Source organism: Oryctolagus cuniculus, chromosome 3, assembly GCF_964237555.1.
Source record: "Oryctolagus cuniculus chromosome 3, mOryCun1.1, whole genome shotgun sequence".
Classification (NCBI taxonomy): Eukaryota; Metazoa; Chordata; class Mammalia; order Lagomorpha; family Leporidae; genus Oryctolagus; species Oryctolagus cuniculus.
In genome coordinates, this window is record NC_091434.1 from 175977219 (window position 1) to 176005160 (window position 27942).

The 27942-nt window shown below is 40.4% G+C and overlaps 1 protein-coding gene and 1 pseudogene across 1 annotated transcript in view; both read right to left on the bottom strand.

The window, feature by feature from the left end:
• CNTNAP2 (contactin associated protein 2) overlaps nucleotides 1-27942 on the bottom strand; it is a 2389242-nt gene that overhangs the window by 806749 nt on the left and 1554551 nt on the right. The window lies entirely within an intron of this gene.
• Nucleotides 557-26248, bottom strand: LOC138849138 (RNA-binding protein 7 pseudogene; annotated as a pseudogene).

Consider the following 27942-nt stretch of genomic DNA (forward strand, 5'->3'; position numbering starts at 1 on the left):
CCCTCAGCTCAGGACCCCGGCCCTCAGGGACCCCGGCCCTCAGCTCAGGACCCCGGCCCTCAGCTCAGGGACCCCGGCCCTCAGCTCAGGACCCCGGCTCTCAGCTCAGGGACCCCAGCCCTCAGGGACCCCAGCCCTCAGGGACCCCGGCCCTCAGGGACCCCAGCCCTCAGGGACCCCGGCCCTCAGGGACCCCGGCCCTCAGGAACCCCGGCCCTCAGCTCAGGGACCCCGGCCCTCAGGGACCCCGGCCCTCAGCTCAGGGACCCTGGCCCTCAGGGACCCCGGCCCTCAGGAACCCCCGCCCTCAGCTCAGGGCCCTCAGGACCCCGGCCCTCAGCTCAGGGCCCTCAGGAACCCCGGCCCTCAGGGACCCCTGCCCTCAGGGACCCCGGCCCTCAGGAACCCGGCTCTCAGCTCAGGGCTCCGGCCCTCAGCTCAGGGCCCCGGCCCTCAGGGACCCCGGCCCTCAGGAACCCGGCTCTCAGCTCAGGGCCCCGGCCCTCAGGCCCCTACCGCTGTGGCCACCTCTGTGAGGACCCGCGGGCTTCTGCTCAGGACTGCAGTCTGCCCGCCTGGTGGGCGGACTCGACCATGCGGCGCTGTATCCTGGCGCCATCGGGCGCTGGAAGACAGGCTAACAGTATCACTCTGGGGCTGAACTCAAGGCGAAAATCCCGACCGACCCATCTGTGGAGAACCAAATTTCCCACCATAAGGCTTCTGTCTCAGAACACCGTCCCACACCGCTTGTCTCTGCTAATCCTCTGGAGAAGAGAAAGAGCTGTGGACTCCGTGCTGACGGAGGGACGTTATCCACAGTCCTTTAGTATCGCTGCTATGGGGGATGCGGAGAGAGGGCTTCAACACGGTGCTGGGGCTGCGACAAACTGACAGCCTGCGAGGCATGACTACTTCCTGATCTGAACTCAACGTTGATGGGCCTTCCAACAAGTTCAATTCTATTAAGTGGATGTATTGTGTAAGGAACGGACACTTCCTGTCTGAAATTCACAAATGCAAACTGCTGTGGTGTACCGTCCTTTGTGGCTAGCCCAGCCTGGGGGAGAGGCTCCAACAGGAGCTCCTGGGTCACGGTAGTTTCAAGGTTGCCTAGAAAGAGGGTGCACTCTGCATCCCAGCGTTGCCCTCTCCCCTTCAGGGCTGATGCCCCGAATCAGGACAAGCGTCCATAAAGCAAGTCCTGGCCTTGGCTCAGACCTGTGATCTGCCAATGAAGGCAAAGTAGAAAAGCAACATTTTTAATGCAAACCACACGCAAGATACCTCTTGAAAATAAAATAAAAACTGGGCTGTGTGTCCAGCTGTTGCTGTGTCATCCGAAGCACTGACCACAAGGCCCATTGTGTTCTGATTCCCGACTTTGGAAACTGTCATTTCCTCTGGGGAAGAGCATTTGCTGTTTCCTGAATGAACTGCGAGGTCTTCTGAACATGCTGTTGCTCTAATCGGAATATGCATCCTCATCTTGTCAACAAATGTTCCTTTCACCCTGACCTTTCAGGCAAATTAGACACTGCGTTCTCCGAGATGGAAACACTCTGTACGCGAGGGATAAAGCAAGTAAGTAATTATCTTGGTATTTTGGACTCTGAAACTTTCAGCTCAACAGAAGAAAATAGATAAGGTTAAATAGGATAGGTAAGGCTTAATAAAAAGCTCAATATACTTATGTATTTTAATTAGAATCATCACTGTGAGCCCAAGATAATGTCAACTTTTATAAAAACAAGACATATTTTCTAACTCTGTACACTGACAAGAGCTCCAAACAAGAACCAGTCTCTAGCACAAGAACATCATCGGTAAATGCCACTTTCCATCAAGAGAAAAATACAATCCCTGAAGAAATGTCTGATTCTGAAAATCTGGAAGACGGAGGAGGAGCCAGGAACGTATCTTCACACCAGAAGCAAGCGAGCTATTGGAGACTTAGGGATTCCCAAAAACCCCTGTGGTCAAAGCACATAATTTAACATCACTAAGAACATCTACAATGAAAACTGTATTTAAGAGGCCAGTGCTGTGGTATGGTAAGCTTATCCTCCACCTGTGGCACCAGTATCCACTACAGGTGCAGGTTCATGTCCCAGCTGCTCCTCTTCCAATCCAGCTCTCTGCTTAGGCCTGGGGTGGGGGAGGCAGTGGAGGATGGCCCACGTGCTCGGGCCCCTGTACCCACTGGGGAGACCCAGAAGCTGCTCCTGGCTCCTTGCTTCAGATCAGCCCAAATCTGGCCTTTGTGGCCATTTTAGGAGTAAACCAGTGGATGGAAGATCTGTCTCTCCTTTTCTCTGTCTACAGGTCTGCCTCTCAAATAAATATATAAAATAAGTATATATAATAAATCAATTGAACTATCTTTATGATTGTAATATAAATATCATCTTTATGAAAACATTTCACCTCATGAAAGGCTGATGGTAGAATGAGTGTATTATTTTATAAGTTGTTAACTACACTGATAAATGGGTGCTAATACAACCAACAGTGAAGCCAGAGGTGTGCTGATGGATAACAGTGCAGTGTCATCCTAATACATGAAGTACTGGTGACAAAAATCAAGCATGAATTTGAGCAAACATTTTGAAATGCACACATACAATAGAACAATTATAACAACATAATGTAATAAAACTGCTAGTGTCCCTACTCTCATACTTGGGTCTTTATTAGGTAGGATAAGGGTTGCTTGAACACAAGCAAACCAATACTGAACAGTCGATCTGACAGCTGAGACAGCTGCTAAGTAGGCAACAGACAGGTAGCATATACAATGTGGATACTCTGCAAAAGGGATCACCAGCAGGACGGAGTGGGACTATGTGGGACTTTGTCATACTACTTAGAATGGTGCACAATTTAAAACTTGTAGAATTGTCCCCTCCAGGAGGAACCATAGCTGACTGTGGGTAACTGAAACCACGGAAGGTGAAACTTATAAGTAGTAACTCCTGTGTTCAGAATCTGAGTACTCATTCCTTCAACCCCATCCCCACTACTCTGATCAAGCCCAGCACCACCTCTCGCCCCATGGCCACCACGACTTCCAATCCTTTCCCTGATTCCCCCTTCCCCTGTATCTATACATCACCTCTCAGCACAAAAGCCAGCGTGAGCCTTTACAGAGAGAAGCCATATTCCAATACTAGGCTCAAAGGCCTCACAGGGCAACAGGTCTTGTCTTACATCATCTGCCCCCCCGCCCCCACCTCTAATCCCTCACACTCCCCTACTCCATCTGGGATCGCTTGCCCACAGCCACCCTGACTCCTGGCATCCCTCAAGCATTTTAGTAGGCACCCTCGGGGGCCTTTGCACTTGTCATTTCCTCTCCCCAGAGCTGTCTTTCCTCAGACATCCTGGAGCGCACTCCTCCAGAGCTCAACTCTGGTGCTACCTTTCCTTTGCTGTTGCTCACCCCCAAACTGGTGGCTCCCTATCTCCATTTCCTGCTTTTCAAACAGCTGTGGAAATATGGAATTAAAAGAGGAGTTTATTTGGGTGCGAAAAGTACTCCACGTGTACCTTTCAGAAGACGTATTTCTATGGACGGTTAGAAGTCCTTGGGGACTTTTCTAGCAGTCTTTCTCCATCTGACCTGTGATTACTTTTTTATATGTCTCTTCACATTAAAAGGTGAAAACACAGGGATTGGTACATAGCGTGTCTTCAAACAAACAAACAAACAAAAAAACACCCTGAGTAGAATAATGAATTAATGAAACATAAACAGAATGAAATACTTGATCTAGACGATGCTGAGGATTCCTGTGGCAACACTTCTGGCTCTGCCACAACCATTGCAGAGAGACCCTGAACCAGTCACTTCCCTCCTCTAAGCTTTACTTTCCCTTCATCTGTAGCCACAGGCCTCTTTATTAGAGTATGTTGGTGTATACATACACAATGCACTATTATTTAGCTATAAAAAGGAATTGAATTCTATGATTTGCATCAAAATTGTTACAAGTGAGGGACATCATGTTAAGTGAAATAAGGTGAACACAGAAAGACAAATATGCATGTTCTCCCTTATGCATGGAAGCTCAAAAACACAAAAACAAAAAAGAAAGAAATGTCTGCAAATCCTATTTTACATATTTGTCAAATTGTTTATATACTTATATGTATATACACACACACTATAGTTTCAATTATCTGTGACTATTTTTTATTTATTTGAAAGAAGGAGTTAGAAAGAGAGGCAGAGGAAGGAGAAGGAGGTAGGGAGAGAGAGAGAGAGAGATTCCATCTGCTGGTTAACTCTCCAAATGGCTGCAATGGCTGGGGCTGGGCCATTCTGAAGCCAGAAACTCAGAGTTTCTTCCAGATCTTCCACGTGGGTCCAGAGTCCCAAGAGCTTGGGCCATCTTCTGCTGCTTTCTTAGGCGCATTAGCAGGGAGCTGGATCAGAAGTGGAGCAGTCAGGTCTGAAACCTGCATCCATATGGGTTGCTGGCCTCACAGGCAGAAGCTTAACCTGCTATACCACAGTGCTGGCCCCTACTGTGAGTATCTTAATATTTACTTGATATGAGTGAAGGTGAACATCTTTTCATTTGTTGGTTGGTTAGCCCCTGCCTATATTCCTGCTTTTTATTTGCTGAATTCCGTATTTAGGGGATCATTAAGCCTTTGACTATAATGTAAGTTAAAAATGTTCTCTCAAAATAAAAAAAGATAAAAAGGAAAAATGAAAGTAAAAAGAAAAGAAAAAAAATACTTTGCTGTTTAATCAACTAAAACAAGTTCAGTTATGGTGCACCCTAATGGATAAGCATTTGAGCCTGTTTATTTCTCTGTTCCTTTAGCTCCCCTGATATAGCAAAGAAGCCACTGCATACTTCAGTAATTCTATCACTACTTGAAGAGAGTCTGATGACAAACTTATTTTCATTTATATTCAGATCTGCAGATTTACCTTTACCTAATTAAAGGCCCATTAATTAAGTTAGGTTTAGTTCTGATCTCTTTTCTGTTTCATTCAGCATCTGACATATAACTCTTGTCTGACGGTACTTCCCACTTTTATCTTTTTTTAAACAACACATCCCTATCAAGAACTGACATCTTTCTTTAGCTCATGATGGAACAGCATTCTAGCCTGACCTCCGTAAAGGCTCATAAACTTCTTGTTCACATTAAACAGTGTTCACAAAGGCAAGCACTAATTTAAGCAAGTAAATCAAAATGGTCACGCATTTATAGTCTCCGCCCTATACAAGCGCAATCGCTTTAAAAACATTAGGCAATTTGTTTGGATTGATGGGTCTCTAACATTATGTTCCTAGTGACTACCTGCGCTTAAACTCATTCTTCCCCCAGCCCCAACATATTTCAGGATCCAATCTCTGGGTACATGTCTGCTTGACAGTCTGCTCTTCTATTTGAGCACCTACTGTATGAGAGATATTCACTGAGGCAGTATGAAGGCCATGGTGAACAAAGCAATAGTTAATTTTTGGAGCTTATGTTCTTGCATTCTAGTGGGGAAAACAAGGGATAATAAGCAAAGCAGTGGTAAAGTTAGCAAGAGATAATGGTAAAGAGGAAAACAAAATCAAGGGATGGAAGATTAGGTTTTCAAATACAACAAGAACCTCTCTTATTCCCACTCTTATATTTAACAGGGGTCACTTTTCAGTTAAATTTAAATGACTAATAATTGTGTGTTAATTAAAGAGTTCAACCAATGGCATTAAGTAGAACAAAAAAAATACTAAAAGGAATAAAATAGTAAGTTGTTCCTCGAAAGTCAGGACAAGGGCTGAGAGGGAAGAGATGTACAGTTCGGCACATGCTCACTTGGACTTATTCCTAATGGTACAGCTAGAAATGTGCCAGGGGATTTCAATTCAATCCCATCAAGGTGGCATGTACCAATGCCATCTTACTTGTTAAAGTGATTGGTTTAAGTTGATAATTGATCAAAAATTAGGATTAAGTGTCAAAGGGATTACATAAATAAGACCAGTGTCTGCAAATAATAATTGATATAATTAAAAAGGAGAGAATGATCATACATGAAAAGCAGGATACACAGCAGACTCATAGAATGGCAAATGCCCTAAACAGCACTCTGGCCTCAGAATCAGCCCTTAAGGCATTCAGATCTGGCTGAAGAGCCCATGAGAGTTTTGCAGGCATGGAAAGCCAAGACATTGTGGCAAAAAAATGACCTAAATAAATGATCTCTGTGAGATCCCAGTGGAAAGAACAGGCCAAAGAAGGCGGTACCCTTCTCTGAAGGGAGGAGAGAACTTCCACTTTGATTACGGCCTTGTCTAAATAAGATCAGAGTTGGCGAACTCAAGAGGCTTCCATAGCTTTGGCAGCGGCTCACAAGAGGCTCGGGTGATAACTGACGTCTTAAAAAATAGTGTCAATTGCTAAATCAACAACGGGAGTCACAGTGCACTTAATCCCCATGTAGAACCTCTGTCCTTAATGTGTTGTACTATGCGAATTAATGGTAAAACTACTACCCAAAAAGTACTCTACTTTGTGTGTCTTTGTTGGTGCAGTCTGTTGAAATCTTTACTTAGTATATACTAAGTTGATCTTCTGTATATAAAGATAATTGAAAATGAATCTTGATGAAGAATGGGATAGGAGAGGGAGCAGGAGATGGGATGGTTGCAGGTGGGAGGGAGGTTATGGGGGGAAAAGCTGCTATAATTCAAAAGTTGTACTTAGGAAATTTATATTTATTAAATAAAAGTTAAAAATAAATGAATACAACAAGAATCTTTAAAGGCCTTATTGAGAAAGCAACCTTTGAATTAATAAGGTAGTTATCCATTAATTCATGCCAATATGTGGGAAAAATATTCCAGATAGAAAACATGTTAATTCTAGAATGTTCCTGGCTTCACTCAGATATACAAAGAGGCAAAGGCATGAAAAAGGGAAGAACAGGGGGAGTTGAAGTCAGAGAACTAATGGGATGGAGTCACAGGTTCATCAGTAGAGTTCTCTATGTCATAGTAAGAGATTTGTCATGATCTAGAAGAGAAGGAACACTGAGCAGAAAAGTAGTCTTCTCCAATTAACATGCTGACATACTATACTTTGCTTCCTTAAAATTTTATGTTGGGGCTGGTGCTATGGTGTAGTGGTTTAAGACTCTGCCTGCAGCATTAGCATTCCACATGGGTACCGATTCATGTCCTGACTGCTCCACTTCTGATCCAGCTCCCTGCTATGGCCTGAATAAGCAGTAGAAGATGGCCCAAGTGCTTGGGCCTCTGCACCTACCTGGGAGACCCAGAAGACACACCTGACTCCTGGCTTTGGATCAGACCAGCCCGGCCTTTGCAGCCATTTGGGGAACGAACCAGCAGATGGAAGACCTTTCTGTCTGTCTTTCCCTCTACCTGATTGTAACTCAACCTTTCAAATAAATAAATCTTTAAAAAAATTATGTCAGAAACATTTTTAAAAGGAATGAATGCAAATACATATGAGTATTTCATACAGAGATTTTATTTTTTTACAGCATTATGAAATTTTAAGATGATTTCTATGGTAATCATAAGCACATATAAAAGGTAATACATAAAATATACTTTGATGGCATAAGACAATTACTGTTGATGCATTTTGCAAATAATTTTGTTGTGTTCATACATTACACACTGCAGTGTTCCTCTGGAGTCATTAAGTTCAGTGGATTTTAATAATTTTGCAGGTATAGAGCATCTATACTACAGTAAATGGCTATACTATATAGATTTTCACTTGCTGGATATCATAAGTGGAAAATTAAGAATCTAATTCCCATGTTAATGTGTTATACAATGTATATAATCATATATGTAGGTAATGGGATTAGAAATTCTGGCAAATTAGAAATTTCTAACTTTCATTTTCATGGAAAAGCAATTGATAAACTAGTGCCTTTTAAATATTGTCTTTGGGTTATGGTGTTATGAACATGCTCTATGTGATTACTGAGAACTTATCATCTATTCACATCCTGAGATCAAGTATTTAAAAATTACTATATTGCATTCTGTTGCAAATACAGCTGATTGAACAGTATGCTTTAAACATTGGGGCATATATGGAACATAATATGGAGACATGTTCCCATCCTTGGGAATAATAGCATCCTCAAAATGAAGCAGTTTAGTTGTACTGATGTGAGTACGTTAGAAAGTGCCCTCTGCCATCTGTGCTATTGACCCCATATCCCTACCCTATCAGTAATCTTCAGTAATTTGCTTCATGAGAACCCAATTCCTTGCATGGCTGGAGTTCTGATCAGAGATTCATAAAGCTGGGAAATGACCAGTAAAAAAAAATTAAGGCTAATTTCTCCCAGAACATAACCAATTTCTTAACCATGTATATAGCTGTATTCTAACTCCTTTTCATGTTATCCATTTACAGTCTGAAATCCACATAAAAGAACAGGTCTATATATTTAAATAAAAGTTTCAATAAGAGCTTCTGAGAGAGTAATATTTGAGCAAATACTAGAGTGATATGAAGATTAGTAGAGAGAACACCCCAGTTTGGGTGGCTATCAAATATTAACCCATGAGTCAGAAAAAAAAATCTGACATGTTAATTATGTTGGAATAAAATGAACAAACACAAAAGGCAGAAATTATATAAAACAAAAATTTAGGGACCAGATATTGTAGTTACTTCTACACCATTTTATGTGTGGATTTTGTGTTTTATCTTAACTGTTATAGAAATCCATGGAAATCTTTACTTAATATATGTTAAACTGATCTTCTGTATATAAAGAGAATTGAAAATGAATCTTGATGTGAATGGAAGTGGGGACGGAGAGGGAAAGGGGAGGGTTGCAGGTGGGAGGGAAGTTATGGGGGAAAAGCCATTGTAATCCATAAGCTGTACTTTGGAAATTTATATTCATTAAATAAAAGTTAAAAAAAAAAAGAAATCCATGGTCACCTGGTTTTAAAAGCTTAAAGCAAAATCCATGTTGATCATTGCTGAGATAAATTTGAAGACAGAGCCAGCAAGATTTACTAATGTTTTAGATTGACCATGTCAAGAAAAATGTGAGACAAAAAAATTATTGTGAAGATTTTGAACTAAATATTTACCTGGGCAAATGATGGTGATATTTACCAAAATTAGCAAAATTATGGGGGAATAGGAGCCAAACAGGAACCAAGACTAGGTATGCAAAGATTTATGAATTAAGTATATTTGCAATAAAAATGCTAACAATTAGTTTCTGTGTTTGTTGTAAGTTCAACTGTGCAGCTGAGTGAAATCTTCATATGCAAGAGTCAAGATCCAAGAATAGCCAAGACATTCTTTAGGAAGAGGAATGATGTAGACAGAATTGACTTAAGAGAAATCGTGACCCATGGTAGATTTGGTATAGGCATAGACAATGAGAACAGTGAAACAATTTTATAAATTTAAAACAAAATATTTACATATGCAAAATTAATTTTCATTAGAGCTGGCATTAGATATCTCTGAGAATAATGAAATTTGCTCTGTCTTTATCTCTGCAAAAGTCAATTCCAAAAGGATTAAAGTTCTAGTGGGAAGGTAGAACTTCCAAATACATAGAAGACAGAATAATATTTCCATTATTTTTTAAAGATGGCATAAAACTAGCACATTTTAATAGAAAAATGGACACATATGATTCTACTAAAATTAAGTCATCTTCTTTATCAAGACACCATAAATCATGGGAAACATTTTGTTACAGAAGACAAAAAGGTATTTCTAAGACATATATCTGTCAAACATTAATACTCAGCTATATAAAGAATATCTACATGGGGCCGGTGTCGTGGCTCACTTGGTTAATCCTCTGCCAACAGCACCAGTGTCCCCCATGGGCACCGGGTTCTAGTCCCAGTTGCTCCTCTTCCAGTCCAGCTCTAGGCTGTGGCCCGGGAAGACAGTGGAGGATGGCCCAAATACTTGGGCCCCTGCACCCAAATGGGAGACCAGGAAAAAGCACCTGGCTCCTGACTTTGGATTGGCGCAGCACCAGCTGTGGTAGCCATTTGGGGAGTGAACCAACAGAAGGAAGACCTTTCTCTCTGTCTCTCTGTCTCTCTCACTGTCTAACTCTGCCTGTCAAAAAAAAAAAATGATAAATGCATTTAAACTATTGTTACCATACATAAAAAATCTAAAAAACCATCCAGAAACAATAGAAAAAAATTGAACTATGGCCATACAATTAAATTTTATAAAATATTTGAAAAATTAATCAGTGCATATTGTAATTATTAATACAGGTTAATTCCCAAGCCAAAATATTGAGTGAAAAATATAACTGGGACATTTATAGTATCATTCTATATATAGTTTAAGAAGACAAAATATCAATAAGATTTTCAAAGGACTGAAGGACGAGAAAAGGATTGGGGAAACACATGGGCTTTAGTTTTATATGTGATGCTATATAAGTAAGTCTTAATCTGTTTTTAGGATGTATACCAGAAATATTCATTGAAACAAAAAATTTACCTTATTTTAGGCCAATTTTACTTGGACATCCAAATCTACAAAAGTAACTAGTAAATATTGGTCTTTTTTGCAACAGCTACATATACTTTACTGAATAATTTATAAAATAGCTTCTTAAAATACCATTTCTAGTAATGTAAAGTATTAATCTACACGATTATTTATGAAACAGAACAAGCTCAATGCAATGTTATATGATAGTACACTTTTTCTTTTAAGGGGCAGAATCTATTCTTTTTAATTGTGGTAAAATACATGTAACATGGCCGGTGCTGTGGCTCGATAGGCTAATCCTCCGCCTTGTGGCGCGGGCACACCGGGTTCTAGTCCCAGTCAGGGTGCCAGATTCTGTCCTGGTTGCCCCTCTTCCAGGCCAGCTCTCTGCTGTGGCCAGGGAGTGCAGTGGAGGATGGCCCAAGTGCTTGGGCCCTGCACCCCATGGGAGACCAGGAGAAGCACCTGGTCCCTGGCTTCGGATCAGTGTGGCCATTGGAGGGTGAACCAATGGCAAAGGAAGACCTTTCTGTCTCTCTCACTGTCTACTCTGCCTGTCAAAAAAAAAAAAAAAAATACATGTAACAAGCTTTGCATTTCCATTCTAAGTGTGTAACATAGTTGTTCTCGTGATTTTTATCAAGATTCACATGGAAATTTCAGTCTTCCAGGTAGGTAGGTCAATGTTAAAGACTATAAATGTGCAGGTCATTATTTTGTTTGGAAGTCTTTCTCTATAATCGCTATCCTCTCAATGCAATTTAAATTATTAGAAATGTGCAGCTGGAGTTTTTTTTTCTCAAGTGTGTGTTGTGTGAGTGTTACACGTGTCTCTGTACACCTAGCTTCTACTACTGTAAAAGCCCTTCCCGCACGGCTGGCTGTGGCATTCGACAGCAGCAGCTATGTATGCAGCTCAGGTGGCAGGAGCAGCTTTAATCACGTGTCAAGAAATAAGGTGCATAAAACAGATGGATCTCTGCAGGAAACTGAGGAAATGAGCTCGAACTGCAGATGATGTTCTGCAGGTGGTGGGAAATGTTGATTATTTTCAAGCTCACAATTCCAGCCCCAAGATGGATAACAAATCAAACACTGTAAACAAGTATAAATAATAGTGGCTCACTCTCACCCACCTGAAGAACAATTTGGAACTGATATGCGTCTTTTTTCTAGGAAGACATTAGCTATTTTCTGGGAAGAAGACTATTTGTTAATGTTTGTGTTTCATTGCAGGGGTGTTAAAATTCTTTCTCAATATAGCCAGAGTTACTGACGGCATTTATATCAACACTTGGACAAGCTAATCTTCCCTTTTTCTCTCACACTGGGTAGAAATGTAGTTTGCGTATATTTGATAGTCACGAGTTCGTCTGTGTAGCAATAGTTTTCCAACCTGTGTAGCAAGGAAATGCTATTTTGGATTCTTGTTACTTATGACAGTGATTAGATTTTGATCTGAATTCAAACTTGGGGGCACTGATCATTCCTGTGGTCCTTTACAAATGACACTATATATTATTTAAAAATATTTTTTTTTAACTTTTATTTAATGAATATACGTTTCTAAAGTACGAATAATGGATTACTATGGCTTCCCCCCCAATACCGTCCCTCCCACCCACAACCCTCCCCTTTCCCACTCCCTCTCCCCTTCCATTCACATCAAGATTCATTTTCGATTATCTTAATATACAGAAGATCAGCTTAGTATACATTAAGTAAGGATTTCAACAGTTTGCTCCCACACAGAAACATAAAGTAAAAAATAATAGATGATTTTTTTTTAATGATGCTGAAATCAGATCAGACCTATTGTCATGTTTAATCCCAGTGAGAGTCAAGTTGGGAGTTGATAGTTTCTTTTCTTTTCTTTTCTTTTCTTTTTTTTTTTTTTTACAGAGGATCAGTTTAGTATGCATTAAGTAAAGATTTCAACAGTTTGCACCCCCATAGAAACACAAAGTGAAATATATTATTTGAGTACTCGTTATAGCATTAAATCTCAATGCACAGCACATTAAGGACAGAGATCCTACATGAGGAGTAAGTGCACAGTGACTCCTGTTGTTGACTTTACCAATTGACACTCCTGTCTATGGCATCAGTAATCTCCCTATGCTCCAGTCATGAGTTTCCAAGGCTATGGAAGCCCCTTGAGTTCTCCGACTCTTATCTTGTTTAGACAAGGTCATAGTCAAAGTGGAGGTTCTCTCCTCCCTTCAGAGAAAGGTACCTCCTTCTTTGAAGACCTGTTCTTTCCACTGAGATCTCACTCACAGAGATCTTTTGCCAGAGTGTCTTGGCTTTCCATGCCTGAAATACTCTCATGGGCTTTTCAGCCAGATCTGAATGCCTTTAGGGCTGATTCTGAGGCCAGAGTGCTATTTAGGGCATCTGCCATTCTATGAGTCTGCTGAGTATCTCACTTCCCATGTTGGATCACTCTCCCCTTTATTTATTCTATCGGTTAGTGTTAGCAGGTACTAGACTTGCTTATGTGCTCCCTTTGACTCTTAGTCCTTTCATTATGATCAATTGCGAACTGAAATTGATCACTTGGACTAGTGAGATGGCATTGGTACATGCCACCTTGATGGGATTAAATTGGAGTCCCCTGGTATGTTTCTAACTCTACCATTTGGGGCAAGTCAGCTTGAGCATGTCCCAAATTATATATCTCTTCCCTCTCTTATTCCTACTCTTATGTTTAACAGGGATCACATTTCAGTTAAATTTCAACACTTAAGAATAACTGTGTATTAATTACTAGGAGCAGATGTTTATCCCAGCAGGTAAGATGTCCCTGTCCCACATCTTAGTTCCTGGGCTCAAATGCCAGCCCCAGCTCCTGATTCCAACTCCCTGCTAATGCAGACCCTGGGAGTCAGCAGTGTTGGTTCAGATAGTCAAGTTCCTGTCATGGAAGACCTGATTTATACTGGTGGCTTCCAGATCTGGCCTTGGCTGAGCCACAGGTAATTACTTGCCATTTCAGGTGTTTGAAGAATGAACCAACTGATGGGAGCCTTCTCTCTGAGCGTCTCATAAAATGGATCTTCCTTTCCTGTGGCCCTCTATCACATCACCATCTGCCTCTCAAACTTCAGAAGACCAAACACATCCAAGCTATTCACAGCTTTGGGGCCACTAAGGGTTATGCGTAAGTGACTCCTTTCTCCTCATCCAACTGAGGCAGAGGCTTAATTAAATTTTTTTTGGCTAAGATAGATGACATTTTTCACCTTGGAAGAGAATCCCCAAGTAATCAACTCCTCTAAGTATTTAATTTTCCCTATTAAATCAGGTTCTCCTCACTGAAGCAGCCCCCAATTGTGAGCAACATTAGCAAGACAGGCTGACAGATTATGTTCTTGGTGAGGATAATTAGCTAGAAATAACTTTGCAGAGAAAGAAAATCCTGAAGATAACAGAGTTAGCATATTCACAGGGACAGAAACTGGTGCTCACACTTTAATTTTAAGGATGGTACAAGTGTACTAGGTGATTTTGCTTTTTTAAAAAAATATATAAAGGCTGGTGTTGCAGCTCACTAAGCTAATCCTCCGCCCGCGGCGCCAGCACACCGGGTTCTAGTCCAGGTCAGGGCGCCGGATTCTGTCCCGGTTGCCCCCCTTCCAGTCCAGCTCTCTGCTGTGGCCAGGGAGTGCAGTGGAGGATGGCCCAAGTGCTTGGGCCCTGCACCTGCATGGGAGACCAGGAGGAGGTACCTGGCTCCTGGCTTCAGATCGGCACAGTGCACCGGACATAGCGGCCATTTGGGGGGTGAACCAATGGAAGGAAGACCTTTCTCTCCTCTCTCTCTCTCTCACTAACTCTGCCTGTCAAATATATATATTTATGTCAAATATATATATATATGTCAAATATATATATATATTATAAAGCTTAACAAATTATTAAGGACCAGGCAAATTCTGTCCCCTTGCCAGGTACAGGCTCACCTGTCCCAGCTTTTATTCAGTCCTGTAGGTCTCAGCTTCTAAGCATTTTGCCAAGAAATCCATCTGACTTTCAACCCTCAATGCCAAGTGGAGCACAAACTGGTTGCCCGTCTCCCTCTGCTTGCATAACGAACTGCAGTTACTTCTGTGTTTGCATTCATCCTATTGTATTTACTAAGTGTTCATTGTGGTCACAACTCCACAACCCCTGAGGGCAATATGGGGGTCATTTTTACTGCTTCCTCCTTATTGTCAGACAGAATACTTAATAATGACATGAAAATGCTCCGTAAGTACTTGTTGAATTAATAAATAAATGTCAAGAACAAAACAAGCAAAATATCTGGTCACCTGGACCCCACGCAGACAGAACTGAATGCATGAACAGGGTGTATCACCACTTGTGCCCACATCACAAACCTCTGAGCTGGGAACTACGGAGAACCAATGTGTCAGGGAAATATTCAAGAAATGAATCAGTCCTTCCGTGCTTTTTAGGGAGACGGCAGAGTGAATATTAATATAATCATTCTTGTCATGTAGGGTTGAGGAAACATTTATTCAATACGCTGGCAACACGGACTCATTTATAACGATTAATGACTGGGGACTAAAGTGTTACTACCCTTACTTGAGTTTTTGTTATTATCATTGTGAGAAACAGTAACTTTGATTTGTGTTAGAAAAAATCCATTCAAGACTTGGAAATGTGTGAAGGGATTACTGCTCATTCTTATGATATTGTCTAGTAGGCCTGTGGTTAACCAGACTTTTGATTTGATATTCACTTCTAAAGAACTTATTACCACCTAAGGCTCACCATTATTTACAGCAGAATGGAAAATAAAACAGGGAGAGAGGGAGGAAGAGGGACAGAAAAAGAAGGAAGGACAGAAGCAAGCAAGTAAGGGTGGAAGAATCAATAAACCAATTAGTATTGAAATGAACAATGAACAAAATAGCGAATGATCAGGGCTGGCGCTGTGGCGCAGTGGGTTAACGCCCTGGCCTGAGGCACCGGCATACCACATGGATGCTGGTTCTAGTCCTGGCTGCTCCACTTCCTGTCCACCTCTCTGCTGTGGCCTGGGAAGACAGTAGAAGATGGCCCAAGTCCTTGGGCCCTTGCTTCCATGTGGAAGACCCGTAAAAAGCTCCTGGCTCATGGCTTCAGATTGGTGCAGCTCTGGCCGTTGAGGCCATCTGGGGAGTGAACCAGTGGATGAAGGACCTCTCTCTGTCTCTACCTCTCTCTGTAACTCCATCTTTCAAATAAATAAAATAAGTCTTTAAAATTAATGGTGAATGATCAGGAGGCAAAGTAAGATAGCAGCTGTGTGATACACTCTGTCAAACTTCTCCCAACAGAGACATCAATATCATTGTTATTTATGCAAAGTCAGCATTGCAAGAGATATAGAAACCAAGCCAGTACCTGAGGGTATGGCCTCTGGAATTATCCTGTACTAAGTGGATTCCTGTGGCCCCCGATGAATGGAATCATATTCCAAGGATCATCAATCTGTGGTTGGTTGTAGTGGCCTCAGATTTTGTGTCTATCTCAGCAGCAAACCATAGCAGTGTGCTTTGTCCCACCTTTGGGCTGTGCTTGTTTGGAAGGGCTGTTTTTTCCTGATCTGATCTAGCACTGAGCAAGGCATCCTGTGCCTGCCCTGGCCCTAGTGGGAGACTTTTAGGGACAGATTACCCCTCTTGGGGGCACTTCTTCATTTCACTGAATAGCATGTCAACTGCAGATTGAGGATAAATCTGGACTCGGGAGGACCTCTAAGACTGAGGTGGTGACGACACAGTGGCAGTGTACTTGCAGCAAACCAGGACTTAAGCACCATCTAAAGCTGAAGTTGTAGAAGTGCCCATGGTATCAGAGAAAATATGCAGCTTATTCAGGATTTTTGGAAGGACAGAAACAAACAAAGTCAGATTGTGGAAAAGAAAAAGTACCTAATCTTTCATGATTTCATACACTAACAAGTATCAGCAACTCTGAGGGAACTATCATCTCACCTAACAACAAAAAAATAAGGTACCAGAATCAACCCACCTAGGAGTTAACATTTTCAAATGCTTGCTTGAGGAATTTAAAATAGAATTTAAAACTATTGAAATGGCTTTAGAGAAAGTCAACAAGAGAATATCAATCAATGATTTAATACTCTAATCGAGGAAACTTAATAGAGAAGGAAATAATTTTTAAAAATCAAACAGAAATCCTGCAACTGAAAATCACACTAAGGAAACTAAAAAATGTGACAGAATGCATGAATAGCAGAATAGACCAAACAGAAGAAAGAATTAGTGTTCTCAAAACAGACTCTCTCTGGTCTGGCTCTGTGATGCAGTGAGTTGTATCACTGGTTATAACTCCAGCATCCCATATCTGAGTGCCCGTTGGAGTCTTGGCTGCTCTGCTTCCAATCCATGTCTCTACTACTGTGCTTAAGAAAGCAGCAGCAGATGGCCCACGTGTTTGTGCTCCTACACCCACATGGGAGATTAGGAATGGAGTTCCAGGTTCCTGGCTTCAGCCTGGACCTGCCAGGTCATTGTGGCCCTTTGGGAAGTGAACCAGCAGATGAAAAAATCTCTCTCTTTCTCTATTCACTTTTTCTCTCTGTCTCTCTTCCTCTCTCTCCATCATTCAAATAAGTACACAGATCTTTAGAGTAATAGGCTTGCCAAAAGCACAAAATTGGAGAAAAAAGTAAAAAAGAATTAAAAGGAATGAAGAAAGCTTATGGGAATATCAGGACAGCATGAAAAGAGTAGACATCCAAATAACTGTACTTTGAAAGGGGTTTGAAAATTATAATGGTAGAAATTAAAATCAAAGAGATTATAGAAAAATCCCCAAACCTCAAGAAAAATATATGTGCCTAGTACAAAAAGATCACCAAATTAAACTGAAGCAAATTGACCCCAAAATATATTACATCAAGCTCTCCAAAATTAAGATAAAAAGGAGGTTCTCAAAGCTAAAAGACAAAAGAAAAAAGTAACACAAAGGGATTCCAACTCACTTGACTGCAGATTTTTCAGCAAAGACATCAAGGACAGGAAGGCAATGGAATCAGACTTTCACAGCAATGAAGGAAAAGAACTGCCAGCCAAGAATGCTATATCCAAAAGATCTCTCCTTTAGATATAGATATACAGGAGAGAGAAAGCCATTCCCAGAGAAAACTGAGAATCTATCTCCAGCAGACTTGTATCATCAGAAATGCTAAAAAGAGTTCTTCAAACTAAAACAAAGATTTGCAGATGAGTAAGAAGAAAACATCAGATATCAAGATTCCTGATGGGACCAGCACTGTGGTATAGTATGTTAAGCCTCCACCTGCAGTGCCTGCATCCCATATGGGTGACTGTTCAAGCCCCAACTGCTCCACTTCAATCCAGCTCTCTGTTTATGGCCTAGGAAAGCAGGTCAAAGTCCAAGTTCTTGGGCTCCTGCACCTACATGGGAGACCCAGAAGAAGCTCCTGGCTCCTGGGTTTAGATTGGCATAGCTCCTGCTGTTGCAGCCATTTGGAGAGTGAACCAAGAGATGGAAGATCTCTCTCTGTCTCTCCCTCTTTCCATCTGTAACTCTGCATCTCAAATAAATAAATAAATCTTTAATAAAATAGAAAATAAGAGATAATGCAGGCATTTAAATTTTAAAAAAAAAAATTCCTGGTAAGAGTAGCTGTATAAGCAAATTCAGAATGCCCTAATACAGCAAACGTACTTCAAAATCATTCACATCTTTAGTATAAAGACAATGAAGCAAAACAAAAATAATAACTAAGTTAATATGTTAGGGACAGATAATAAAGAAAGATACAAAATATAAGCATTCAATATCACTACACCCAAATTCATAAAGAAAATATTAATGGACAAAATGATGAGATAGTATAGGACTTTCACACTCTACTTTAAAAAGTAAACAGATCAGACAGAACACCAAAGTGGAAACAGAGTTAAATTGTACCCTAGATAAATTGGGAATAACAGACATCTAAAGACCATTCCACTCAGCAGCTAAAGAATACAGTCTTTTCGACAGCCTTGGGACATTCTTCAAGACAGAAATGTGGCATGTCTACCAAACAAGTCTCAACAAACTGAAAAAAATACATATATCAAATATATTTTCTGAAGACAATTTATTTGCATTGATTATAAATTAATAAGAATAAAAACATTGAAAACTACATAAACATATGGAAATCAACTTAAACCTATAAAACCATTGGATCAAAGAAGAATTTTAGAAGGATAGTTGTAAGTTTTTTTGAAATATGTGAAAACAGAAACACAATATACTAAAACCTTTGGGATACAGCAAAATTGGTAACAAGAGAGAAACTTATAGCAATAAATACTTATATAAGAAGCTATTAATACTTACTTGATGAAGCTAAGTGTACTTGATCTAGTGGTTAAGATGCCTGTACCTTACAGTGAAGTGTCTAGGTTCAATTTCTGGTTCTGACTTCTGAATTCTGCTTCACACTAATCAAAGACCCTGGGAGGCAGCAGTGATCGTTCAAATAATTGGGTTCCTGCCACTCATGTAGAGACCTCGTTTGTGTTCATAGCTTCTAGTACTGACATGGCCTACTCCCAGTCATTCTAGGCATTTGGAGAGTGAATAATTGGATTGGGAGCAAATCAATAGCTGGCAGCTCCCATGTTGTCTCTTTTCCTCCCTCCATCTCTTCTTTCTTCTCTCTCAAATGAATTTTCAAAAGTTTAAGAAAAGCAGAAAAATCTCAAATAAACAATTTATCACTATACTCCATGGAATTATAAAAGCTAAAACCAATCAAACTCAAAATTAGTAGAAAGAAATAATAAAATTCACAGCATAAATAAATATAATAGATACTAAAAAAGCAAAATATCTATGAAACAAAGAGCTAGAACTTTGAAGAGATAAACAAAATTGATAAAAATGTTAGCTAGACCAAAAAAGAGAATTCAAATAAATAAAATCAGAACCATAAAGATGACTACTGACACCACAAAAATATACAGAATTATTAGAAATTATTTACAGTTGCATGGTAAAAAATTTTATAATCTAGGAGAAATGGATAAATTGCTGGATGGATATATTTTATCAAGATTGATACATAAGAAATAAAGTATATAAACAGACCAATAACAAGTAGCAAGATGAAGCAGTAATAAAAGTCTGCTATCAGAGAAAAGCCCAGGACCATACGGTTTCTTTTCTAAATGCTACAAAATATGTAAAGAAGAACTCACATTTATTTTCTAAATTATTCAAAAAAGAGAAAAGGAGGGATTTCTTCTAATATCATTCTTGAGGCCAGTATTCTTTTGATATCAAAGCAAGATAAGGACACATACACACAGAGAGCAAACAAAGAAAACTAAACTATAGGGCAACATCTTTGATAAACATAGATGCATAAATCCTCAACAAACTACTAGCAAACAGAGTCCAACAGACATTAAATGGACTATTCACTATAATAAAGTTTATTCAACCTAGGGATGTAGGGGTGGTTCAACATCTCTAATAAATTAAATATATAAACAGAATATATGAAGGAGAACTTGATATGATCATTTCAATGGATATAGAAAGACCTTTTTGATAAAATCCAACATCCTTTCATGATCAAAACACTGGACAAGTTAGATATTGAGGGAACATACCTCAATATAATAAAGGTTATATTTAACAAGCCAACAGTTAATATCACATGGAACAGAAAAAAGCTAAAGGATTTCAAAGACCTGGAATAAGACAGGATGCCCAGTTTTACTAGTTTCATTCATATGGCAGAACAATTATGCAAGAGAAAGAAATAAAAGGAAACCAAATTGGAAAGGAAGAATTAAAATTGTCACTGTTTGTAGTTGATATGATCTTAAATATGGAAAGTCCCAAAAACTGTTAGAACTAGTGAACAAATTCAAATAGTTGTAGGATATAGTCACTGTACAAAAATCTGTATCATTATTATACACCAATAGTCAACCATCTGAATAAAGAAATCAAGAAAGAAAGCTCATTTCTAACAGCTATGGAAAAAATCATAGGAAATAAATGACCCGAAGTGGTGAATGATCTATAGAATGAAAACTATAAAACAATGATGAAAGAAATGGGAGAGAACACAAATGAGAGGAAAGGCATTCTGTGTTTACAGATTAGAAGAATCAGTATCAGCACTCTACCCACAATGATTTATAGATTAAAAGCAATCCCTATGAAAACACCAATGTCAATTGGTATAGAACTAGAAAAAAAATACTGCTGAAATGTGTGTGGAACCACAAAAGACACCAATAGCCCCAGCAATTTTGAGTTTAAAGAACAAAGCATGAAGACTTTGACCACCTGACTTTAAAACATATTGCAAAGCCACAGTAATCTAAACAGCATGAGATTGATATTAAAGCATACTCAGAATAGACCAATGGAACACAACTGAGACCTTAGAAGTAAGCCTAAGCATCTATAAACCACTAATCTTTGACAAAGATAATAAGAACACACACTAGAAAGGCAGCAGCCTTCAGTAAATGGTGCTGTGAAAACTGGGTATCAACATGGAAAAGAATGAAACTGGGTTCCTACCTCATACAATGTATAAAAATCAACTGAAGAAGGATTAAAGACCTAAAGGTAAGATCTGAAACTTTGAAATTACTTGAGGAAAACAAAGGAGATGATTTAAGGATATTGGAATAGGCAGAGATTTCTGGATCAGACTCCAAAAGCACAGAAAACAAGATAGAGAAATGAGATTCCATCAAACTATAGAGCTTCTACACAGCAAAGGAAACCTGTCGCTCCCCGTCTTCGTGGAGGAACGACACAGGACCCTGCCTAGGCTTCATATCCGAGTCACGGCACCATTATGTCGCTCCCCCTCTTCGTGGAGGAGCAACACAGGACCCTGCGCTGTTCTTTCGTCTGCTTGGCCCTCCCCGGGTTTGCTGCTGGTTCTTCCCGGGTTGGCTACTATCCCTTCCACCTCCGTGGAAGGGCAGTTCCCCCTGGCCACATTCCCCACTTCTGCAGGGGAGCGGCACACCGCCGGCCGGCTTTCTGGGGGCTGCACAGGCGTTCCTTCAGATGTTCCCCTTAGATGTTCCTGGTGCATGCCGTCTCTCTCCTCCTTTATAGTCCTCCTCCGCCAATCCCAACTCGGCTGCCCACACGCCGAGTACGCTGCTCTCCAATCAGGAGCAAGTCCTACAGTTAATTGGTTGAACTGGAGGCAGCTGTGCGGAAGCTGTTTACTTCTCTCCCAGCGCCATATTGTGGGAGAGCAGATGCATAGAATAAGTCTTAATTCCAGTAACTCAGTCTAGTCCGTTTGCTCCCCACAGAAACCATCAATGGAGTGAAGAGACACCCTAGTGAATGTGAGAAAATATTTGCAATTTATACATCTGACAAGGCATCAATAACCAGAGTATATAAGAAACTCAAAACACCCAATAGCAAAAATGCAAATAATCTAATTAAGAATAGGCAGTAGATTTAAACAGACACTTCTTAAAAGAAAACTACAAATCACTCTGCCAAAGAGACATCTGTACTTCCAGGTTGACTGCAGTGTCATTCACACTCATCAAAGAATGGAAGCGATCTAAGTGTCCATCAAATGAAGACCAAATAAAGAAAATATGGTATATATTCACAATAGAACACTTAAGAGGCATAAATTTTGTCCTTTGCAGCAACATGGATGAAATTGGAGATTATGTTACCCAGAAGGGAGGAATGTGAATGTTCACACCGTAAGAAATTGTTAAATGCTTGAGTAGATTTGTTTGTCTTGATTAGATATTACCCAATGGAAACATACATCAAAATACCACCTGCTGCTCCATAAATAGGTGCAATTTTTGTGCCAGTTAAAAATTTAAAAGTTAAAAAAATAATGATCACTTCCCTAACACAGTCTAGAGACTGTAGGTTTGGTAAACAACAACACACTAGAAGTCAGATGATCTGCAGATCACATCTTCTACGAATGTGTACAAATCACATGAAATATCAAGGTTTCAGTTTTCTCAAGTAAGATGTGACATCAGATAAAATGTTCTCTAAAGTCATTGTCATTTCTACTAGCTACAGATATCATTCATTCATTGAAACTTGCTTAAGGAGAATTTATTAATATAACATCAGATGGCAGAATATAAAGTCTGTCATAACCTACACATAGTGAGAATAGAAGTCCGTAGACCACGTTTTTGAAGGTTTCAGAGTGAATCACAAATGAGACTACTGTTCAGCATATGCTTCCTTTGCTATTTGCAACAGAAGGCAATTGCATTGCAAATGCATTAAGAAAAACAATCCACTTTCCTCAATTTTAGGGGTACCAGAGTTGCTGGATTGGTTGGTTCCTTTGTATTCTCACTGTTATTACTGCCAGCAAGCTGCATTCTCTCATGTAAAGCACTAGGGGTTCCTGAAAGGTAAATACATTGTGCTTTCTTCACCAAATGGTGATTGGAGATGCATAGTACAGAGAGTTCAGAATAGGCAGACTCAAGATGTAGGGCAAGAATTTAATTTGAAACATCCTGTTTTACCCCAAAGGAAGAAATGACAAAGATCACTAAGGTCAAGTTTGAAAGAATTAAAAGTCAACTGGAATGCACTCCTGTGGGGAGCAACTCGGACTAGACTAAGTTACTGGAATTAAGACTTATTCTATGCATCTGCTTTCCCACAATATGGCACTGAGAAGGGAAACAGCTTCTACACAGCTGCCTCCAGTTCAACCAATAAACTGTAGGACTTGCTCCTGATTGGAGGAGAGCAGCGTACTTGGCGTGTGGGTAGCAGAGTTGGGATTGGCGGAAGAGGACTATAAAGGAGGAGAGAGACAACATGCACCAGGAACATCTAAAGGGAACATCTATCTGAAGGAACACCTGTGCAGCCCCCGAGAGAGCCGGCCGGCGGTGTGCCGCTCCCCCGCGGAAGTGGGGAAAGTGGCAGGGGGCCACCCCTCCACGGAGGTGGAGGGACGGCAGCCAACCTGGGAAGAACCAGCAGCAAACCCGGGGAGGGCCGAGCAGACAAAAGAACAGCGCAGGGTCTTGTGTCGCTCCTCCACGAAGACGGGGAGCGACATAATGGTGCCGTGACTCGGATATGAAGCCTAGGCAGGGTCCTGTGTCGTTCCTCCACGAAGACGGGGAGCGACACACTCCCACTGACCAAATTTGGGATAATATGATCATTGATGAAGTGAAAATTGCAATGAATTGAACTATATAATAATAAGCAAACAAACAAGCATCAAGTTCCATTGGTCAACTGTGGAGAATGCTGTAAAACATACCTACTGTAAACACACGAAAATAATCAAAGACTTATATTTCCTATAAAAACCCAGAGTCAACAACTAGTTGAAAGGGAAAGATTTTTATTTTTCTTTTTTTAAGATTTACTTATTTTATTTGAAAGGCAGAGTGACACAGAGAGAAGGAGAGATAGAGAAAGATCTTCACCTGCCAAATGGCTGGAGCTGGCAATTCAAAGACAAGAGCTAAGAGTTTCTGTTAGGTCTCCCACGTGGGTGCAGGGGCCTAAGAACTTGGGCCATCCTCTGCTGCCCTCCCAGGTGCATCAAGAGGGAGCTGGATCAGAAACACAGCAGCTGGGACTCAAACTCGTGCCCACATGGGAAGCCTGCATCACAGGCGGCAGCCCTAACTGCTATGCCACAATGCTGGCCCCAGGTTTTTTTTAAAGTAGAAGCTAAAGTAATGAAAGAACAAATGATTATAAGATAAGAATATCAAGATTTTTGCAACCACTAATGATTACATTTATGGTTATCAATGGCTCCTTTCATCATAAAAAAACAGCTCAGCACTATGAGTCTCTTGATAGAAGGACAACCCACAAACAATGAAATATTATCAAACAAATTCAATACAAATCTAACCAACATTCTAAACCACATAACTGGGGAGAAATTAGTGAAGAAAATGGGAAGGAACACAACATTCCGAAAACCTGGTTTCTTCCACAAATAAATTGTTAAGTGAGTGAAGAGAGTAACACTTTGAATTTTAAAAGAAATTTATCAACAAAACCAAGTGTCCAGATGAGTGGACATCGTACTGTGCAAACCGTGCTCTTTGCTAGAAAAGATGAGGCAAAGACCAACAAGAGGGAAAGAGCAAGACTTGGCAAGGATGAGTAAACTCTGGCCTCCTCTTCATAATATAGTCCACAGATTAACAATTCTTTTGTTTGTTTCAAATGGGTGTGGGAAAATCATACAATTTTCACATGTGTTTCATGGCACATGAAAATCATGAAATTCACATGTCAATGTCCATAAGCAAAGTCCTGCTGGAATTTGGCTATGCTAATTTGTCATTATCTCTTGCCACCACTGCCCTGCAAAGGCAGGGTAGAGTAGTTGTGGTACACAACATGCAGCAGAAACAGCCCAAAATGTTTACTATCTGGCCCTTTACCAGGAAAGACTTCTGGTCTCTCAACAAAAGTGATGAGAAAAGGCAGAAAGAAGACAGAAAAAATGCCATGTTCTATGGGAACTTCTAAGCTTCTTAGAATGAAACTGAGATGACAGTTTGTTCCAAAGGCATAATCAAGCTGTAAGACAGATCAGCAGAGGATGACAGAGAAGGATTTAACATGTCCATGTCCACAGTCTGTTCTAATTTCCTGCATGAGCAAAGGATGGGAATCTAAGTGTAAAAGGATTGGAAAAACATTTGCAGTTTCTCACGCAGGTATACTTAAATTCTCAAATCTCGTTATTTTATCCATTATTGAGTATAAAGTTGTTTTTAAATGTAAAAGACTTAAAAACACTATCAAGGTATTATCCAATATAATTGCATCCGAGTCAAGCCTATATAAATACTGGGTTACACAGTATCATCTAAAAATCAGGCCCACGCAGAACTTGTGAATGTGACCTCATTTAGAAATAAAGCCTGTGATGATGTAGGCAGGAAGAGGTCATAGGTCACAGCCCTTATCCAATAATGGGTGATCTTAGAAGAAAAGGGGAATTGGGAGACAGACACACAGAGTGCCAAATGATAAGACAGAGACTGGAGTGATGAAGCCGGAAACTGAGGACTGGCAAGAATTGCAACCACTGGAAGCTGGAAGAAGGAAAAATTCTCCCCCAGGGCCTTCAGAGAGAGAGAGAGCAAGTCCTTGTGAATGCCTTGATTTCGGACTTCTGGACTCCCAAACTATGAGACAATAAATAAATTTGTTTAAGTCACCACTGGTACTTTCTTATATCTACCAAGCAATTTTATGAACCATGGAAGCACCCCAAGTTTATATTCCAGGCAAAATTTGGAAGCATTGAAGGAATTTACATTGGCTTAAACTTGTCTACAAGGTCAGTTAACTTTGTCTCACTTGGTGGTAAACAGAAAATGAGATAGTAAATACCTTGAAGAAGCTCACAAGGCAGAGTTTGTACATTGATAATCACAAATGAGATACTGGGGAAACCTGTGAATAGGGATGATCAATAGAAAGGTTGTGACTAATATGTAATGCCCAACTTAGGGGCTAAGTAATTATGGAACAGAAATCATCCCATGGGGTTGACAGGCCTTTTACCTTTTATTCCTTTGCTAATACTCTTAACAATCCTTAGAATGCCTCTTTCCCATTCTACCCTGTGAGTGATCCCTATGTTGCCTCTCACCTGAACACCATCATTTGGAGGCCCCAGCAATTCTGGTATTTGGCCCATCGATTGCAGCCAGCAATTGTGTGCACCTGAAGGCCGAGAGCTTAGTTTCTGATGAGCCTTTCTCCATGGAAAGTATGTGGTATCAACCGATTGCACAGCAGCCAAGTGCTCAGCAAGGGGTGTACAGCAGAAGAAATGTTTCTCTTGACTTCGCCAGGACAAACATTTCTGAATCACCAATGGAAGTCATATCTGAAATTTACACCTTTCCTTACAATAGGCTCAGCTGCTTAGGAATACAGGTTAACGTGATGAAGGTGCTGAAAATTATAAATATGCATAAGTATGTGAAAAAGCACATCTTTGACTTGAGCCTGAGATACTTCCTATTTCTCTCAAAATGGTAGGTACCATGATAAGCTCACTCATCCATTTAGTAAGTGTGTCTTGGTTACTATCAGCCCTAAGCAATAGGCTTGTTAAGGATGAATAAAATAGCCATGGTCTTGACCTTCAGGGGAATATAATAGGGATGAAGTAGAAAAAATACATAAGAATTTAATAAGATGGTTGACTTGCAAGAAACAAATAGACTACAGTGGGAAACAGTAACAGGAAGTAAACCCCTTAGGGTGAACACGGGCAGTCACAGAGCCACAGATATTGAAACTGGTCCTAAGAGCTGAAAAAGCAAGTGATGGAGGAGAGTGGGTGAGATAAGGTAATGTTTCAGGCAGAAGGCAAAGATAGTACAAAGATGAGAAAGAATTTGGTGGATTCCAGAAAAACAGATATGGCTCAGGTTGAGGTTCAGAGGAAACCATTCCACACAGTTGAAACCCTGAAAATGAGTATGGATATACAATGCAAAGTATGATCAGAAACTCTTAACAGTTGTAAACACTTTAATGCTTATAAAATATCACTTTGGCTGTTGTATGGAGAATAGATTGGCTGGGATAAGGGTTCAAAAAACAAACTTGGAATAGAGGCAATTTAGGGTGATGGCAGTAGAAATAAAGATTATAAGTTTGAGGTATTTTGATGGGTAAAAATTAAATTATCAATATGTTGGATACTCAGGGTAGTGGGGCAAGTGAGCAAGACAGAGAGTGGTGTTGGATAACTGCTAGCTTTATGGTTTGAACAAATGAATAAATGGAAACGGTGCAAGGATCAAAAGTTGTTGAAAAGGCCAGGACTGAGCCAGCTCAGAGCTAAAAGTGGGAATGATATTCAGATTTCTGTGTGGTTGGCAGGGACCCAGTCACTTCTGCCTCCCAGAGTCTGCATTAGTAGGAAACTGGAATCAGGATTAGCGTTGGGAGCCCAGAGCCAGGAATTGAATCCAGGTAGTCCAATGTGTGACATGGGAATCTTAATTCTAGGCTACCTGCCTGTTCCCAAAGCTCCCTCTGTAACAGCCAGAGATGTTAATTCTAAATCAACAATTAGATGTAAACATCTGAGACTCAAGAGAGAGAACTGGAGGAATGCTGGTGTTGCAGCGTAGAGATTGTACTTAGTGTCACGGAAATGAATGAACCCACAGAAGGAAAAGTTAAAAAAGAAACAAAGCAGAAAGACTAGGGTGAGGTCTGAGGAACTCCAACTTTCTGAAGTCACGAAGTGCATCTCCGGTTGAGGAAACTGTTTAGGAGTCTGAGAGTTAGAGATGAGTTATCCCTAGTAGCCTCATTATCTTTCCATCTTCAGCAACAACAATGTCTGAGCAGGATCTCAGGGCAGGTAAC